Below are 19,804 nucleotides of genomic sequence, written 5' to 3' on the forward strand. Positions count from 1 at the left end.
ATTGTCAGAACAGGCAGTGAGTGGGCTCCTTTCTCTGCAGTCTGCAGTGGCCTTTACTGGTGTGTCCTGCCCGGGGCTTCTCTGCCAGGGTACTCTGAGGCAGTGCTTAGGGAACATATCTTAGGCTGTGCCCGTGCCTTGTCCTTTCACTCTCGGGTCTGCCCTTTTGTAAATATCAGGATCTTCGGGGCCAGGCTCAGATCTAACTTTGCTTAAGAATCTTTCTTCTTCAGAAGGAAATAGTAGAACTAATTACAAAGTGACTCAGGAAAGACAAATGGATTTAGTTGAACCTTTGTCAACAGCGAGGTTTTGAATCGTTGATTATTTTGGGGAGGGGGGGAGGCTTACTTTTCTAATCTCACTATTTCCATAAATGGTCACAGATATTTTTGTTTAGTATTTCTTTGTATGTACAACTTGGTATTGAGCTCTCAGGTTTCAGATTTTAAACAGAGTTTGTAATTCTTTTATTTGTTGTTAGCATAAAAAAATGAGGTGATAAGCTGTATTCATTACTGAATTCTTGCTGATGGTATAAAAGTGCCAATGTAGACCATTTTATTTTACTTATCATTATTATTATTTGGTCTGCAGTTTTAGGGGAATATTAGAATAATTTTTTTTTTTTTACAATTTTGAGACAAAACCAATGTGACACTTTGCCTTGACAGTAAGATTTGAAAAAACAGAGGAAAGAATCTTTGTATAGATTCCACCTCTCAAGTGATCTTTCATGGAGTAACAAATAGAACTCCATCCAGAGACCATGCTTGAGAGATTTATGGAGTTTATTGGGTTTTGTGTGAGTGTGTGTGTGTGTGTGTTTGTGTTTCTTTTTCCTTTTCCCAAAACATAAACCAGGACTCACCACGACATGTACTTAATGAGATTTAATTTAAAGAGGGATGGCAACCTAGTTTAGTTTGAGCCAGATTGAAGCAAATTTCTCACGGAGAGGCGGAGAGGTGCTTCCTTGCATTGTGGTACAATGTGTGCCTAGGCCCCAGCAGCAAATTAATTATATGTCAGGGCAGGTTTTGGGCGGGGTGGAGGGTGGGGGGGGCAGGGGGAAAGTGGGAGAAGGGGGAGAGCGACACTGTGGGGGACGTCAGCTTCTTTCAGCTTCTTCCCTTTTCCCTCTACCTCTCTTACAGCAGGAATTACGTATTCAGACTCTCACTTTGGAGGACTAATGTCTCCTCGTATTAAGAACAAGGACAAGCAAGGCATAATGAAAAGGGTGTTGGGGGTTTTTTGCTGCTTATGCTAAAGTCCTTCAGTAACAGTTTTGAGTTCTGACACTGCAGCTCAGCAGTATTAGAGGGCATTTCTCAGTGGGAAAATCTGAGAAGAATATACTTGCTGTGGATCGTCCGTTTCCAGATCATATCTGTTTTATCTTCAGTGGAAAAGTATGTACCAGGAGCAGTTGGAGAATGTTGAGCTCAGATGTTAGCTAGGCCTTTGAAGAAATGAGCTGTGCCATGAACAATATTTTTAAGGTTTCTTGTTTTAGAACGGGTTGATCTCTCGTGTGTGGTGGTCACACCAGAGCCTCTGCATCTGTGGGATTACTTTTTTTTTTCTCTAATCTCATGTACTATTATGTGTTAATTGTGAGCATAATTATACTGCCTGCAAATGAAAATTGTGGTGCTTTATCGCTCCAAAGGTTGGTGCAAATGACTGCATTTAGGAGCCAGCATGTGTAAAAATGACCGTGTTCACTACTACTGTGCAGACAGTAGGTAGATAGCATTTTTAAGCTTGTATTTTAGGCACGTTGTCTTATTCCCAATAAAGAGATTGCGAAAGAGTAAAAATGCTGCCGAGTGAAAGCTGGGCCTAGGGGTTGGATCCACTCAGTGGTAAAACTTTGTAGGTCTGTTTTTTTCCAAAGACTGAGGACAACGGGCCAGAGCAGGTGTCCGGCTGTCTCAGCAGTGGTGCAGGGAAATCTTTTCTGTCCATAAAGGTGCGTACTGCACTTCCTCCTTAGTGGTCAGGGGCTGCAATGGCAGCAAGGGCTAGTGTCCTACTTCTGACCTCAGCAAAAAAAAAAAAAAAAAAAGTACTGTAAGCTTCTTGCCCTTTAACAAACTTGGGCTCTGTTGCTGGGCTATTGGGGACTGACTGTTTTTCTTATTTTTTCTTATTTTATCGGTAGAAGCCACAGATGACAACTGTGGTATTTAAATGAGATCCCAAATCGTGTTTGAACAGTATCAGTGATATATTTTATTCTTTCACCTTCACAAAGGTGATAAAATCAAGTAATTCAGGTCTGGGCTAAGCCCTTAATGTTTCAGGGTTGGGCGTTTTGACAAATACAAGCTTCGTGCCCCTTGCATTGCAATGACTGCATACTTCCGAGATCTGGGAAGTTTGGGCCTTCCCTCTGCGGGGATAATTTGTGGAATGCTGGAATATTTGGATCTAAATATCTGGAGTGTTTGTGTGTGTGTTTGTATTTTGTCTCAAAGCTGTGAGGTACTGAGAGTCCCCAGCGTGTAAAAGTTCTCATCATCAGCTTCTTTGACCCTGTCCCATGTCGGAACTTAAGAGTTGAAATAAGAGTTGAAAATCAGCCATCTCCTCAGAGAGATTCCGCTCTCCTCTCCTGGTGCCGACTAAGAGAATTTTGGAATATGTATTTTCACTTTAGTGAAAGCAAATGGATGCCCTGAAGGGTGGGTTTCGAGGATGGTATTTCTTGAAGGGTGGGTCCCACTCCGCTCTTAAGTTCTGTCCACTGGCTTTTTGCATGGTTGGGAGGATTCTCAGAAAATAGTTTCCATAGCCTGAGAGTCCTAGCTAACTGTGAAACCACTGGCCTCTCTTCTGATTGGAAGGGGGAGGGGGATCTTAGAGGCTGTCTTTCCTACTCTTGTGGCAAGCCAAGGGAAGTCTCCATCCTGGCTGTATTCTGCCCCCGCACTCCCCATATTTACCATACCCATCAATATTTACTATCGTGATGTAATGCTTTCTGCTCTTTTTCATGTTAGTTTTCAAGGCTCTGCCCTAGGATTTCATTAGCAGTTTTAGTTTGAAGAACAGGGCCCAGCATTGGAAAATGGGTTTAAAAGAAAAAAAGTGGCTTACTAATGAACAAGTTAAGCACCACCATCGTCTCCAGTGGGGAATTCTGGTTGCTTTTAGGCATCTGACAGATTTAGATGTATGTGTACAGTGACTGAAACACTATTGACTGGGAATATACAACAATGACGAGTGCTGTTGTTTTTACTGATATATAAACTGAAAAACTGCTGCTAATGGTGGGAAATGTTAATTATGTGAGAACATATTGAACTTATATTCTCTGGCATGAACTTTTAAAAAAAATGCATGAACTGCGTTGCTTTTTTATAGGCACAGCTTTCTAATTATCATAATTCAGTTCAGCTCCGCTCTTGGATGGAGTTCAAGTGCAATCTCAATTTAACTTGAAAGGAGGTTTTTTTTTTTTTTTTTTAAACTGAGAATGTTTAAGAAAATTTGAAAAGTTCATCCAAGAATATTGTCTGCTAAGGTGTTGGTAATGGGGGGGGGTGAAATGAATGCCTTTTTATAATAGTTAACTAGATCTGAATGTTAGATTGACTTTTTTTTTGCTTTGCACTGTATCCAAACCTGCATCTTGTACATTTTTGCACAACCAGATGCTCTGTGTTGCTGAGTTCTCTTTGAAAACCAGTTATCTTTTCCCTAATAGTAAACTAAATAAATGAATATTTTATTACCATTAATGGTACAATCTCCGTAAAGACAGGATCCTCTTTAGAGGGCAGAATAGAAAGCAATAAATGCAGAAACCTTATGAATTCATTCAGGACAACCCACCATTAATCTTGGGATACCAACCAAGCCTTTAGAAGGTGATCTCCTCATTTGTTCGTCTTTACATCTTAACTTGATGGCACTCTGACAGGAGTCGTCTTTGACAGCATTCATGCCACTGCCTTCTGTCCTTTAAATTTTCTCCGACCTTCGTGCCTTTTCCAAGGAAAAAAAAGTTAATGAAGGCCAGGAGCCAAATCCTCTGTGGAATCAGTTTTAATTGGAAGAAGGAACAACTTCAGCTGGACCTTCCGACTTTCGTCCGGTCTGACTTCTGCTGAAATGCAAAGAGAGCCCGCAGAAACCAAATGACTTCATTTGCTCTGGCACTCAAGAGCCGAATTCACTTCCACCGTGGTGAAATAAAAGGAGCCAAGTGTTTTAAATAGCCACTCCCCGAGGCCCGCCCGCCCGAGTGTTTGGAGAAAAGCGCATTGTCTGCTTGCAGCACTCGCTGGGAGCTGGCCGGACCCGCCCTCCCCCACCAGGCAGCTCCCTTGCCTGAGCTGACATCTGGTTTTCTCTGTTCACCTGATGCATACCTGCTTGCGTGTGCGCGCGCGCGCGCGCGCACACACACACACACACACACACATATCGCGGGCATGCATGTGTCCTGTAGGTAGCGCGTGGAAGGTGTGTTGTGTTTCAAGTCCCTCCCGGGATCGGGGGCGGGGGGAGCCACAAGGCTAATAGCACAAAATAAAATGTAAACACAGCAGCCGCCGCACATGCCGCTGCTGCTGGGTTTCTGTGGGCCGGTGCTCTGGGTAGGCGTGCCTATTGTTGTGGCCGCAACAGGCGGCAGAAGTTGGGGCACCATATGGCGGATGTGGGCCTCAGATAAGCTGTCTGGTAATTTAGCTTATCAATAGCATTTTGATATGCTTCATTTTCAGATCACCCATCACTGCGGCTGGGGATGTCCTGGGGGCTAACTGATTGCAAACCATTGAAACCATTGTGAGCCATGCTTCCTTTGGTGGAATCTCTTTCCACCCATTCTCCTGGGCTGCCTTTTCATTTCAAAGCCTTTGGGAGACCGTGGTGGGTAGAGTTAGAAAGAACCCCATCAGCTGAGGGGACGGGCAGCCCTGTCCTGAAATCTGGAATGCTCAGCAAAGACCACAGCAAGTATTTTCATAGAGAACAAAAACAGAAAACAAGCTACCTGATAGCATTTTTTTTTTTTTTAATATAGGCAGAGCTGAGAAATTCCCGTAATTCAAAATCTGCCTTTGTTTTAAAACACTGGAGAGATAAGATAAGGCTGCTATTGTTCATTCTTATTTTGATAAAAGGTTTCTAGTTTTGTTGTGCTTTCAAAATACCTCCCTAATTTCCTTTCACCTTTGTGTTTTACCTTAATCCTAAAATATAAAATTGATTGATGTCTGTATAACTGGAAACCAGGGAAAGAGTCCTCTGTGATTTGGAGGCCGGAAGCATCTTCCTTTATGACTTGGATTGTTAAAGAGGGACATACTTCTAGAACACTTCTACTCAGGTGTCTGGTGAAGCTGAAGGAAAACTATTCTGGTGGGGAACCAACAGAGGGACTCTTTCCTGAGTGGCTGGAACCAGCTCAGGGATTCTGCACACAGTAGGTGGCTCCGTGGGGGTTTGATGACGGGCATCACCCTGTGCTTATCAGATGTGTGAATCTCCTTCAGCAAATCCATGTGTCCCCAGTTCCTGCCAGGCCCTGGGGGAAGAAGCCGGGGTCAGACTGGCTGTCCCTTTCCCAGCCCACCGTGCCTGGGTGTTCTCGCTCATCTTTCCGGGCACCTCACTTTCCCCACATTTTGACTGCCGGGTTTGTAATGCACTGTGCACAGATCCTTTTGTGTGGCTAATTCAGGATGATTCTGACTCAAATCCAGGTCAGCAGCTACTTTCCACGCCTGCCTGGGAGAGCCTTTGCTGCACCCGTGTTCCCACCTGAGCACCAGTACTGCAGCCTCCACAGATCTTTCAACAGCCTGGACGTACCCCTGGAGATTTAGGAGGGCTGGGCTGTGTGCAGAGTTTCTGTATTTTTAAGAGGTCGGCGATGGTGTCTGCCTCTGGTTGGGAACCCTTGCTCAAGCCAGAGCCAGTCAGTCTAAATTTGGCCATCCCTCCTAACTCCGAATAGGATTTTTCTCCCCCTATATTTGTGAACAAATACCACATCTTTATGGACTTCACTAAGATGGACTTGGTTAGTTTTAAAAATACAGCCATACACAGAGAAGGTTGTACCTTTCTATTGCAGGAAAAGCAATAAAATGAACATAGCCATCTTCCCCCTGTTTGGCAATCATCTGTCACACCTTGGGAGCATAGCCGTTGATTCCAGATGTGATTATAGAGGTGAGGTGTGTGTCAGGCTTGCCGGCAAGGGGTTTGAAGGACTAATTCTTGTCTGGCTGCTTGCAGAGGTGGTTTCACTTACCGGGAAGTGAGGCTGCTCACAGAGCCCTTCAGGTGGTACCCCTTGATGTAGCACGGTGGGGGGATGGGAGGGGTGATCCTGATGGCCTCCAGGAGAAGAGGCTGCTGCTTTTCATTCCTTTCCTCCCTCTTCCTTGCACCACGGGCACTTTGAAATCCACATGCTCCCAGTTTTTTGTAGAATTGCTGCTTGCCTCTGGTGGTTCAAACATGTACAGGTGCTACCTGGTGCTAGGGATTTGGTGATCGGCCAAAGGTCGATAGAATGGTGATCAGTGAACACCTCCTTAAAGTTTTGTAGTTCGACAAGGGAAATCGGCCTGTGAAGACGTCATCAACGTCCAGTGGGGAGGCTATATGTTCTGTACTTCTGTGCGTTCTGAGATGCAACTTTCTGTATATTTGAAGTTGGGACATATCCTGCCATCGTGGCTGGCTGGGCAGTGGTCACAGTCTGGAACAGGTGCAGGAAAGGAAGAGAATCCCTGGGCCCGACGTATGCTTAAAAAAAAAAAAAAAAAAGGTACCTTGTGTATGAAATTAGATTTTTTGAGTGATGGAGCAGCATCCTGGCATGGTTTGTTTCACAGCAATAGTTTTTAGAAACAAAATCATGTTGCATTTTACAACCATTGGTGTGTTCAGAGTTGATGAAATGTTGGAGAACCATGCTTGCATCTCTATCCAAAAAAAATTGTGCGATTTTACTTTATTGACAGGGGTTGTATTGAGGGAGTGGTTTGGGAAGGGACTTTTATTTTTTTAAGCATGTGTTGTTTTTAGGAGCATATGAATTTCCTTGTGTAACATCAGAATAAAGGGAAAATAAGACTGTCGACTAAGTGCTCTTGGAAATAGCCAAACAGCTGTGTTGCTCAGGGATAGGGATTAAGGAAAACTTTGCAGAGAAATGGGTGTTGGAGTTGAGTTGTAGGGAAAGGGTTTATTTATTTATTTTTTGCCAGATGCCATTTTGGGAGTAGTGCGGAACTAAGTCATTAAAAAACAAATGACCGCCTGGTGGCGGGTATTATGGAGGGCACTGGGTGTGGTACATAAGTGATGAATTCTGGAACACCGAAAAGAAATTTAAAAAATAAATAAAAATTAAAACAAAAACAAAAGCAAATACCCCCCCCCCCAAACACTCTAGAGCAGTGACCTCAACCCTCAAAACAGCTATGGAAAAGGTTTATTGCTGGTCATGAGCTTCTGTAGATCAGAACCTGTAGATCTGAAACTTGGATGTGAGCAATTAATTGAAAGAAGCAGAAGGAACTGGTTGATAAGGTGAAGGGGGGAGTGGTTTTCTGATTCTGGTTTGGAAAACGGCAGGATAATACTGTAGTTTTAAAGACCCAGGTTTGGAGTAGGACACTCCTTAGTTGGACTCATGGCTCAGTCACTTTCTGGTTTTGTGGCCTTGGACAAATTGCCCTCTGAGCCTTGGTGTCCTCATCTCTGAAGTTCAGTAGAATGCCTCCTGTATGCCTGACATATAATACACGCTCAAGAAATAGCAATTTCTTTTCTTTTCTTTTTTTTCTTTCTTTAAAAAATGACTATTTAGTTGTGTGTATGTGAGATAGAGAGAACAAACAGGCAGGGGGAAAGGGCAGAGAGAGAGGGAGAAGCAGTTCTCTGCTGAACAGGGAGCCTGATGTGGACTTGATCCCAGGACCGTGAGATCGGGACTTGAGCTGAGGGCGGACACTTAACCAACTGAGCCACCCAGGTGCCCCCGAAAATAGAATTTCAGATGTTACCTTGAATGCCAGGTCTTCACAGATTTCCTGCCAGGTCAGCCTGGATAGTGACTCTTGAGGGATACCCAAGGCTGAGGCAGAGTTACTTAGAAGAGCTGGGCTTCAGGTCTTCAGACAGATGGATTCAAATCCGTGAGTGGCTGAGGTGTCCCATGAAGTCCGGGACCATTAATCACTTTGTACCATAATTCCTCTATTCATAAGTGATGGAGGAAACCCATCAGTAACTATATAATATGTGAGGTCATTCTCTGCCGAGTGATTGTATGAATTAAATGGAAATGCTTCCAAAGGTGGGTAGCATAGTGCACCTTTGTCCATCAGAAAGGAAATCTCTTCCCTTAAATTCCTTTTTTTTTTTTTTTTTTAAAGATTTTATCTATTTGAGAGAGCAAGGAGAACTGAGGGGAGAGGCAGAGGCAGAGGAAGAAGCAGACTCCCCATGAGCAGGGAGTCTGATGCTTGGCTTTATCCCAGGACCCTGAGATCATGACCCCATCTGAAGGCAGCTGTGTAACCAACTGAGCCACCCAGGTGCCCTTCTTCCTTAGATTCTTGCTTGGAAGTCATGCTCCTAACTTTGGGATTGGGTTCTAAGAAGTTCTCTAAGATGGTTGTAGGCAACTCATCTTTTCACAGAGAAACTATCCTTGGGGCCCTCGAGCTGCTGAGGAAACATTAAGAAACCATCCCGGGAGTTTGAGGTTGGATCAAGCTTCTGGTGTGAGGAAATAAGAGAGTTATCTCTCCCCCTACTTTTGCTGCCCCCATTGCATTTTTGTTCCTTAAGTTAATTTTTTAAAGTAGGGTCTGTCCCCAGCATGGAGCCCAATGCAGGGTTTGAACTCACAACCCTGAGATCAAGACCTGAGCTGAGATCAAGAGGCGGACACCCAACTGAGCCACCCACTTTCCTTTGCACTTTTATTTTATTTTACTTTCTTTAGTATTATTTTATTTTTTTAAACTTTCTTTAGTATTTTATTTAATTAATTTTTTAAGAGTAGGTCCCACTGGGGCTTGAACTTAGGACCCTGAAGTCAAGAGTGCATGCTTCTACCTACTGAGTCAGCTAGCCACGGCGCCCCCCCCCCCCCCCCCCCCCCGCGCACACCCAGTGCACTTTTTAATACCTGTTTGGGTGCAGGCTGCTTAACTTCTCTGCTCTGTTTCCACATTTGGAAAAGGGAGCTGATGCTACCTACTCTGAAGGGTTGTGGGAAAGTTTAGGTAAGAGCTAACTCAGTAGGCTACAGGTGTGACAGCTGCTAGACCCCCCCCCCAGGCCGTCGGGGTCATCTCAGTGCTCCAAGCTCTGAGATGAAATCTTTGACCCTTGTATTAGACTCCTTTCTGTGGACCTTAAATATATTTCAAATGATTCACACTGTGTGAATGGCAGCCCATCCATTCTTTTGCTAGTGTGTTTGCATAGTGAAGAGGATGTTGGTTAATCCAAGATGAGCGTCTGTTTGGGTTAGCACCTAGGTAGACCCAGGATAGATGAGCTGGGTCTCTTCTGGAGGCTGGTGGGTTGTCACCTGTGTTTTCAGAGTCGTCTGCCCAAAGCTGGTCTGCTACACTTGAACAGGGTGTGTCCATGTCCCCACATTTTTCGACTGGGGCCACTCCCAGGGACAGGTCTGAGCAGGCAGGGCTACTTTGTGTGAGCCAGGGCTGGGGACCACCTGCATTTTATGGACTTCTCTCCTGGTCTCTTAACCAGGTTCCACGGAACTGTGTGTGAGTGAATCAGTTTTCTAGCCTTTAAATTAAGAATTAAGATGAAAGATGTTAAGAGAGATGAGCGGACATGGCGGGAGGGATGGAGGCTTTTGGAGGTAGGCAGGCAGAGCCTTGAATGGAGAGAGGCATAGTTTAAAACCACTCACAACCTGTGACTCTACTAAAAGCCACTGAATTATATAATTTTAAAGGGTAGATTTTATGGTATGTGACTTGTATCTCATAGAATCAGTGTGGCACCGAATCCAGTGAATCACACTGAACAACGTACGCACTGTGACACCCCCCAACATTTGTTTTGCTGGTCAGATGATTAAGGTTGATATGCAGAGTGATGTCCTAATACAGGTTTTTTTTTTTTTTTTTTTTTTGTCCTAATACAGGTTTACATTTCTGCTTGTTTCCTGCTTTTAGTGAGGGGCCTACAGGTACCCATTAGAAATGTCTAAGGTGGAAGATTGCTTTTACTTTTAGAAATAGGGACTTCAGGGGCACATGGGTGGCTCAGTGGGTTAAAGCCTCTGCCTTCAGCTCAGGTCATGGTCTCAGGGTCCTGGGATCCAGCTCCGCATCGGGTCTTTTGGCTCAGCAGGGAGCCTGCTTCCTCCCTCTCTGCCTACTTGTGATCACTGTCTGTCAAATAAATAAAATCTAAAAAAAAAAGAAAGAAAGGAAGAGGGACTTGAGTAATGCAGAATGATCTGCCTCTCAGTGATGAATGCTGACTATGTTAACTGCCCATATGGCTTACACTTAAGCCATCCTAGACCTCAATAAATACCAGCAAGGAAAAACTGGGAGATGAGGCAGTGAAGAGACCCAGAAGGTACCTGTGGCCCAAAGTCCAGTATCGAATCTGCTTTGTAAATTGATTTAAGAGGGGAAAGAAAAGAACCCTGAGTCAGGCTAATGTATACCCCAGGTTTCAGCTTCTGCTCTGGCTAGTTTTTTCTTAATCTTAGCTTAATTGTAGCTTTGTCTTGCTCCTGTGTCCTCCCAGATGCTCCCTGTCTTCCGCATAATAACTGTTTGTGGCAGCTTTTATCCACTGGTATTTTGTAAAGGGTCGTCCTCTTCCGTTCCTTGTGGCTGTGTACGTGCTTGCCTTTCCCGTCCTGCTCCTTGTATCTGAACAGCAGCTAATAGCACCCCCTTTCCTCTCCAGTGCCCCAGCTTGGACGATAAACTATACAGTCATTGTACTATTAGGAAACTATTGAGGAAACCGGATAACCTCCTTTACTTAAGCAGAATGAAGGGAAAATCTTTGGGCAGGCGGTCTTTGTGGCTAGGGCTTGAGTTCCTGATCTGGAAGGTGTGTCCCCAGGCTGTTTCTGAGACCAGAGCCTCAGCCGCCGAGGAGCTTTTTCCTCTAAACCTGTGCTACTTTTAACCAAATTGTTTCAAACCCTCTGCTCTTCTGCAGATCAATTCATAATGTATTTAAAAAAAAAGTGTCCATTCATCGGAATGATGATTCAGCATTGGTTCATTTCCGTTTTAGACTAGCAAAGTTTTTTTTTTTTTTTTTTTTAGACTAGCAAAGTTTAATTGAGAAGTTTTTCCCAGTGGAATTCTGAAAGGTTTCTTTTGTGTGAAATTCAGGGATATCAGATTATATTTTAGGACTTGTGGTCTCAGTGCTCTTGACAGTCTTCGGTTTCAGGCTTGGTTCTCCTTGTTCTTCGGGACACCGTGGGATCATGTCCTATGACGAACCTAAATCTATTAGGCAGGGAAAGTAGTGTGGAATTCAAGGAATTTTAGTGCTTTGCTTAGAACTGAAAGTAATTATAACAACCCTGCTCAGTTCCAGGTGGTGGTTTCGACACCATTATTTATTTAGTTACTGTATCCCGTGCTTCATGCAGTAACCTCGGGCAGGTGTTCAGTGCCCTGTAGTGTCTTCCAGGTCTGGCCATTGTTGTTGAGCTCTGAGGACTGTTTCCTTCTTGGGGCAGTTCACAGGGAGAAGGCCCCTCTGGAGGGTCCTCCAGAGGCCAGGGTCCAGGTCCCTCCACTTGGCAGCTGTGTAGAAGAGAAGGCTTGGTTGGACAGCCCCTGGCATTGGTTTTTGGTTTTCCCTGTGCCCTTGGGCAGGCAAGTCACTTGAAAAGCTTTCCTTTCCCTCAGGGAGGCTGATGCTGGGCCCCCTGTCCCCCAGTCTGCTTTTGAGCTGACCTTTAGATTAAAGAGATAAAATGTGAGAGCCAAGGCAGAAACGTCTGGAGAACCGCATCTTTATCGGAGTCCTTCCTTCCCCTGCCCCATACTCCCCTCCCACAGACAGGGTTTAGGGAGGAGGAGCAGTACTGCCGAGTCCCCTCCATCACTCCTGGTCGCACCCATCCCCCGGCTACTCTGTAGAATGTGGTTCTGTCTTAAGCCCATTCTTAAGCATTACTTCATCTAAACCCAAGAGCTCCGTTTGTGGTTGAAGGAAGTGAAGCTCCGAGAGGTCACACAGCTGGTGTAACGCGTCCTAGGATCAGCGTTTGAAGCCAGCTCCTAGATCTGGTGGCTCCACAGCTGCCAGGCCAAGAAGATGGTGAATTAAGTCACCTATCAGGTTTTATTATTATGGCATTTGAATGGAATTGAGATAGATTACAACATTGAAAACCAAGGTCAGCTTCCCCTTACTTGGTATATTTGTGTAGAAACTTTCTGCAGTAACTTTGTTTTGTGTTCTTGGTGATCTCTTTTACTCTGACTTCGAAACAAGCCTGTGGCTAAGGTCCTAAAAACTTGGGTGTGACTCGGTCAAGCTTTCAATCAGGGGGATTGTCCCACTTTCATTTTGTCTTCTTGAGAAGGGGCAAGAGGCATCTCTGCCCCCTTGTTTTCAGCCTTCTAAAGACTGGGAGGACCCAGTACTCTGCCCCTCTCAGACTGGGTATACTGGCCATTGAAAATGAGAGGGTAAGGCTCCTGGGGGGCTGGACTGATGCCATCTCCTTTATGCATGTGTATGGTGTATGTGGAGATGAACCTGGTGTGGTTGGAAGCCTGGGTTGATGATCCATTTAGGGGTGTGGGTTGTGTGTGTGTGTGTGTGTGTGTGTGGTGTGTGGTGTGTGTGGTGTGTGTATGTATGTATGTATGTGTAGGGAGGGGGATGCTTTTTGAAAGCCTGGGACTGGACCTGCCAGTTTCTCTGGTTTTTCTCTGGAATGTGCTCTGTTGGCAGACTGTCAGAATAAGCTAGGCTCTCCCCCCCCACCCCCCACCCCCCATGAAGGCCTAGATATGGAAATGGCCTCATGCTGGGGTAGGCTTTAAGCAGATGACCTTGACTTCACTCCTAGATAGTACGGGGTGCTTGGGAACCTGGGAAGATGGGATTAATTCCCTCCCTCCCCTGCCCAGGTGACCGCCCAGGTAACCTGGTGGAAAATACGCCTTAGGCTGTGATACAGGGTGAGCAGTAGAGAGGGCTGATGGGAAGAAAGGCCTAACGGGCTTGCTCAGAGCTCTTAATAATCAGGCCTCCGAAAAAGACATTAGGGTTTTCAAAATGGGAGTGCTAATGGGGTTGCTACCCATCTTAGGCATCTTGGCTGGTTTTTAATGAGAGTGGGCTGGTTGAGACTCTTCCTCCTGTTCCCCTGGTTCTGGTGACTCTGATCCAAAAGGGTAAGTTGGAGGCACTGATTGGCCAGTTTCTGGGACATGTGCTCTTGTCTTTCCCTCTTTTCCAGTCTACTGGTTTGCTTCCTTCTTCATACCTTTCCCCGTGCCTTTTGGATACTTCTGCTCTTGGCCATTTTGGCCTTGCCCTGACTTTTGTACAATTCTCTGTAGTGTTTGGTATATTTAGCAAAGTAGCCTAACAGCTTGGCTTTGACATCAGACCCTGGTTCCATAGCTTCCAGTCTTGCTTTTACTGTGCATGTGATCTCAAGTAAATTATTTTCTTTCCTCATCTGAAAAATACAATAGTAATATGATAAAGTGAAAATGGTGAAATAATGGTGAATGGCCCACAGTGAGCTTTGCCGTGTTGTCTCCCCTAGCTGGTTCGTAGTCCCTGTTTTTTTCTACCTCCAGCTCATGCTGCCCCTCCCTATTTCTGAGGGCTTTGTCCCAGGAAGGATGGCCCTGTCTGACGGGAGCTCATTTATTTGCTTTTCCATCTTCCTCTATTGGGTTTAGTTTTAAGCTTTTTCCCAGCTTCCACTCTTTCTGGATTTCCTGCTCTGTTGTTTTTCTCTCTTCAGACAATTTCCCTTTTGCTTTCACATTTTTACACACAAGACACACATATGCACACATGTGTGTGGACTCTTCCCCCTTTCATCCTCTGTTCTTATCCCCCTTTTATTCTCTGCTTTTATCACTATGAGATCTTAGAGAGACTGCCCCTACAGTTTTCTGAGTTTCACCAAAAATGGTCATCAGAAAAGCACCACTTTTGGATTCTGTGGCCTTTAACACTGGAGAGCATCTTCAGGCTTCTGGACTTAGGAGCACTCTCAAGAGATGTTACTCTTTTGAAAAGACATAATGAATTCTCATTCTCATGTTTATGAATGTGTAGAATTACACACATTTCTTCTACCTATCTATTTGACTTTGGGCAACCTCTTTAACCTTTTGAACCTCAGTGCCCTTACCTATAAAATGGACCTGGTCGTGTCTTCCTCCTGGATTATAGCAAGGGTTAGCACAGTGCTGGCAGAGAAGGTAGTGTCCCATAAGTCACCATCACTAGGTAGTCACCACCTCTGGGTGATCGCTGTCACCCAGTAGCTAAAATTAGAATGCCAAGGACCTCTTCCTGTAGCAGCTCTCTGTGTGAGGGAGGGGGACAAAAAAAGTATCTTAGATTTTATTTGAGATCTTCAGCATTTTTATTATGAAAAAATTCAGTACAATAGAGGGCAGTGGACTTCCCATGTCCCATCATCCCTCAGCAATGGTCATCAACTCCTGGCCATTTTTGTTTCTTCTAAACCCCTGGCTCATCTCCCACTGGATTTTTGTTCTGAAGCAATCCCAGATGTCATACCATTTCATCTGTAAAGTTTCCAGTAAGTGCTTAAAAACTATGACTCTTTAGAAAAATACTAACTGTAATATCAGCATCATAACATTTTAATAATAATTCCTTAATATAAAATATCTATAAAAGTAACCTTTCAGATTTCCTTGAGTGTCTTGTCATTGTTTTCCCACAGTTGGATTTGTTGAAATCCGGGTCCGGACAAGATCCACGGGTTCTGTTTGGTGACTGTGTCTCTCAAAACTCTTTAGAGACCTCCTTTCCCTCCTTTATTTTCCCTTTGCAGTTGGTTTGTTATAAAAGCCTCACTGTGTCTCTCTTGAGTTCCTTTCTTTCTGGATTTTGCATCCTCAGGGTGCCATGGATGGTGTTCCACTGTCCTCTGTAATTCCCACAAATGGGAATTTACATCTGCAAGCTCGATCTGGTTCAGGTTTAATGTTTTTGTTGGTGGGTTGGTGTTTTTGTTTTTGTTTTTGAGAGGAATATTTCATAACTAGTATTTCCACGAGAGGCATGTAATCATTATGCACAGTTGTCTCGGTTTATGCTCTCAGCCCTTAATGTGTGATTTCTTATGGGCTCTGTACACTGGTAATATTCCAGTCCTCTTGATCTTTCTTCATTTATTAGCTGGTAGACTCTTACAGAGAGAAATGTGCTCATTATTTATTTGGTTAACTTGGTGTATAGTTTGTACAGGAGACGCTGGTTTCAGTTTTGTTTTTTTTTGTTTTGAGTATCATGCAATCGTAGATTTTAAATTATTGGATGTTTTGAATACATTATAGTTTCTCTTATTGATACTCAAATTGTACCATCTTTGCCACGAGGAGTTTCTTCAGTGGGCTTCTTTGTCCTTTTGATGTGACCTGGATAGTTTTTGATAGCTTCCTGCTACCCAGTCTCTTCCTGTGTATTCTTGACTTAGAATGAACCATTTCTGCTGGGATTTTGGTTCCTTGTAGTGGAAAATGGTATCTCAAGGCCAAGTGCAAGCACTAGGCTCTCTGCCTAACCCCCACCTCCCACACCCCTCCACCTTGTTCAGAAATGGATCCCACCTTCCAGGTCAACGTGTTGACCCATGGTAAATCCTTTCCTTGTGCTCTGGTGCCGTGTTGGCTTCCTTGGCTGTCATTTGCCACTTCCGTGCCCTTGCATGTCATCTTGTCCTTTTCTCCCCTAAGAAAAAAGGCCAAGCCAAAGAATTCCACGGGGACAGTTCGTGGTTTGACACTCATGGTGAAGGCCAAAGATCACATTAATTTAGGTTTCACAGAAGACTTCAGTCAGTGCCATCGGTCATGTCTACCTAGTAGTTTGTTCTGCTCCTTGTTTAAATAAGCAGAAGGTGAGAAATTCCTGGTCTTATTACCTCTCTGAGCCATTCATATGGCAGGCTATGTTTTGAGGAGATGGTTGGGGTCATTTACACACATCTGTTTGAATAAATACTCCTTGAACTAAGTTCTGTACCTTCCTCTCTTGAACTGTTTAAGATAGAATATATTTAATCTCTCAATCATTTAAAGAATTTATCACTAATACATTATTTTTTATAAGCAAAAAAAAAAAAAACCATTAAAGCTTTGTGGTTTTAGACAGATTTGTGCTGTGGAGTCCTTAGAGCACAGCAAGTGTGGTGCTGTTGTGGGAACACCATAGTAAGCCTCTAAGCCTAAAATAAGTTCTTTTTTCTTTAACAGGTCTGCTGTTAGAGGTATTTTTAGTAATTCCTATCTTTGTTTCTTGGAAATTGTTTTGATATCCATGGTGGTTCATTGCAGAATATGCACTTAGGGAACAAGTAATGACTAAAAAAAAAAAATTAAAAAAAGTTAAAAAAAATTAAAATCTCATTTTAAGGAAGAAGCTATATGGCTCTCAGAGGGTCCATTCAGGCCTGGAGTTTCGGCTTCAGTAATACTTTTTTTTGTTTTGTTGATGAAACAAAGCCATGAGCATTCACAACCCAGCGAAAACGGCCTCACAACAGAATGAGTGAGGAGTCCTGAGATTGTCATCACTTATGACCTCCCTGAGAAATTAACCAGCATCCTGGCCTGTGAGATTTTGGATACTCACTTAGTAACTAACGGCCTGCCCTCCCTGCGTTTTATTTTTTCTTTCTTTCCTTCTCTCTCTCTTTATTTCTTCTTTCTTTTTAAAGGCAGTGTGCTTCATTTAATGGTTCCTCTGTATTAAAGCAAAGCATAGCATTGTAGGGGTTCATCCCCTCCCCCTTCCTCCGTGGGCACAGAGAGAGGGCAAGGAGCCCTGTAATTCACAGACAGGCCGGGCTTCTGTGCCCCGAGGTAAACTCAGTTTCACAAAGGGAATTTTCATTGTGGTCCTGTGGCTCCCTGACACAGTGGAGGCTTCAGGAGGCAAGTGGTAAAAGCTACCAAAGAAAAAGCTGGACCGGGGCCACTGACGTCATGTCAGTAAATCTGCTGGAGGAGCCCCACTGAGCAGTGCCTGCCAGCCAGCCCCTGCACTTTGGCCTCGCCTGGTCCACTGTTCTCACTGTTTCCTCCACCCCCCACCCCAACCAGCCTCCATTGTTGTTTTCCTTTTCCTCTGTGCTCTGGGCCGGTGTTGAAACCTGAAACCCATAAACGCTTGGAAAGCCATCCCTGGAGCTGGTCCTGTGTTTGATGCCCTCCGCAGGGGGGAAGGGGAAGCCCAAGGATGAGTGGGCAGGGGAGGCATGAGAAGGGCTCCTCCATGATGGACAGATCTGTGGGGACCTCGTGGGAAGCAGCCAGAAGCTCCGGCTCCTGACTCTTTACCTTTTTTTTTTTTTTTAAGATTTTATGTATTTATTTGACAGAGAGAAATCACAAGTAGATGGAGAGGCAGGCAGAGAGAGAGGGGGAAGCAGGCTTCTTGCTGAGCAGAGAGCCCGATGCGGGACTCGATCCCAGGACCCCGAGATCATGACCTGAGCCGAAGGCAGCGGCTTAACCCACTGAGCCACCCAGGCGCCCCCTGCCTCTTTACTTTTAAAGTGCGTTTAGAGAGCTTTGCTCTTCAGTACTGGGCGCGTGTGTGCATGCGGGCCCATCCCCATTCGTCCGCTTGTGCGAGCATTTGTGCGTGTGTGTGGTGGGATGGAGAGAGTCATGTTTGAGGTGGAGGACAGTGGAAGTCCTGAGGTGCAGTGTTCTGGAGAGGGTGATTTAAGAGAATGAGTTCCACTGGGAGTCTTTCAGTGCCCACTACTCATTGGTCAGCTAACTCTGAACTCTCCCTGGTTTGCAACTCTAACAGTTAGATCTAGAGCCACATGCTTCTTCACATCTTGGGTATTTAGAGGCATAGCCCCAGATGCGCCTGAATTAAAATTGCTGTGCTAAATATATTTTTACATCGAGGGGAATGACATCTAAAAATAAACCTTATCCCACCTGTTACCCACGTTTGGGAAGTTTGAATGCGGTCAAGTCACAGCCCACAGACCAGGCTTTTGATCATGGCTTCAAATGGGGTGTCCAAATATCCCTTTTCCTGCCGTTGGCATTCTGTTTGATTTTATTAACCGTTACCATCCTGTTTTTTATTTTGCTGTGAATATTCATTTGCAAATAAGAGTGAAGCCTAAGTTCAGGTTGGGTTTGAAGTCCCTGAGTCTTAGGGTCAGAAACATATTAAAAGCAGTATCTTATCCATGAATCATTAGATGAGTCAGTTCCTGAAACCACTACAAGCCTCATAGTTCTTGGCTACAAGCAAAAGCAGGAAATCCAGGCTTCAATAACTTCCTTTCCCGGTCCTGGCTGGAGTCGCATTGGTGGTTAGGTTCTGCTGTCTGCCTTTGTAAGCGGTAGGAAGATGTATGTCTGAGGAACAAAGGCACTCGAGTCAATTTACTGAAACTGTTTATAATTTGTGGTCTTGATCTGAATGTGAGGCTGCACTGGCATACCCTGCTCAGCTGCAGCTCTGCACACTACTCCCGGGAAGGCGGTGGGCTGGGTCCCTCGAAAGGCCCCAGCAAATGCAAGGTGAATGTGGCCGGGAGCTTTGACGTTCCAGTGAATCCCCCAGCGTGTGGGCACGGACACAGGCAGGAGGCAGAAAGCTCTGGAGCCCATATGCACAGCTGAAGAAGTATCAACTTCTTTTGTTCTCTTGGTTAAGAGAGAAGGAGGGCAGAGGGAGGGAGGGAGAGGAGAATGAGAGGAGAGAGAGGGAAAGAGAGAGAGAGGAGAGGAGAGGAGAGAACACATCCATGCCAGCCCCCCCCACCCCCTAGCTCTGGCTTGTCTCTTATGTTTTCTTGCAAATTTACTTCCTTATAAGCAGGGTCTTGTTTTTTCTTTTCTTTTAATTCCTTTTGCAGTGTTTCAGGACAGTCTTACTGACTTCAAAATCAGCTTGGTAACTATTTTATTTAATACTTGAAAAAGTAAGGGAGAAGCATGAAGTGCTGAGCTCCCAGGATAGTGCGTCCACTGAACCTCCAGTGTCTCCTCCTTAATGAGCAGCCTCCAACTTGTCTGTGTTCCTCTGTCGGAGCCGACAGAGGTGGGTGTCTCTCCCCGTGGGGCCCCTGCTCACTGCTGCTTTAGGCTTTGCTTGTGGCTTCATGGACTTTTTCGATTTTGAAAAAAAAATTAAAATCGAGTGTGATGCGTTTTCATTTATCCACTCCTCTGTTCTTTTCCTACGCTAATTGGTGTTAGCTGGCTGTGAGAAAATGGGACTGAACTTGGACTTTTTTTCCCCACTGGGTATATATGGAATCACTGGAAGTTCTGATAGGAGTCTAAAAATAGAGTGGGAAGGCAAACCCTGTGAAAGAGATAAGGGAAAAGGAGGAGGAAGAGTGAAGTGATGGGCAGTCACGTCAGGACGCCGTCTCTTAAGCTGAGCTCGCTTCTAATGCATAGCCGGCAAGGACTCAGAAAGGTCCAATTCTGTTGCAGCCTTTGTAAAGGATAAAATAAAAGCAAATGCAAAAGTTTGCCTGCCTTGTTAATGAAGCCGGGCTGATTCA

The 19,804-nt window shown here is 44.7% G+C and overlaps 1 protein-coding gene across 4 annotated transcripts in view; it reads left to right on the top strand.

Annotated features, from left to right (window-relative positions):
• Window positions 1-19,804, top strand: part of TEAD1 (TEA domain transcription factor 1) — a 260,592-nt gene that overhangs the window by 1,979 nt on the left and 238,809 nt on the right. The window lies entirely within an intron of this gene.

Source organism: Neovison vison, chromosome 7, assembly GCF_020171115.1.
Source record: "Neovison vison isolate M4711 chromosome 7, ASM_NN_V1, whole genome shotgun sequence".
Taxonomy (NCBI): domain Eukaryota; kingdom Metazoa; phylum Chordata; class Mammalia; order Carnivora; family Mustelidae; genus Neogale; species Neogale vison.